This window comes from Charadrius vociferus, unplaced genomic scaffold (assembly GCF_000708025.1).
Source record: "Charadrius vociferus isolate BGI_N301 unplaced genomic scaffold, ASM70802v2 scaffold56, whole genome shotgun sequence".
Taxonomy (NCBI): Eukaryota; Metazoa; Chordata; class Aves; order Charadriiformes; family Charadriidae; genus Charadrius; species Charadrius vociferus.
The window spans coordinates 102,234-102,541 of record NW_009649057.1 but is presented as its reverse complement, the minus strand read 5'-3'; positions in this window follow the sequence as shown (position 1 = coordinate 102,541).

Below are 308 nucleotides of genomic sequence, written 5' to 3'. Positions count from 1 at the left end.
GGGTGCTCGGGGCGGAGCCGGTGGGTGGCTGCGCCCATCTGCCACCGCGGCTCCTCCGCACCGGCCCTGGCGCAGGGCCACCACGCGCCGGGTCATGCCCGAGGGAGGCATCGGGCTGCATCTCCGCCGCGGCCGGGCGCCTGCGTCTCAGTCCCAGCTTCCCCCCAGTGTTGCAGGGTGCTCGCAGAGCGTGGGGCAGACTGCGCCGGGGGTTGCCAGAGCGAGAGCTGCGTGGAGCAAAGGTAAAAGCGAAGCGGCGCTGATGGCTGCCCTGGTTTCCTCCATCCCCCGGCTGCCATGGCCGACAG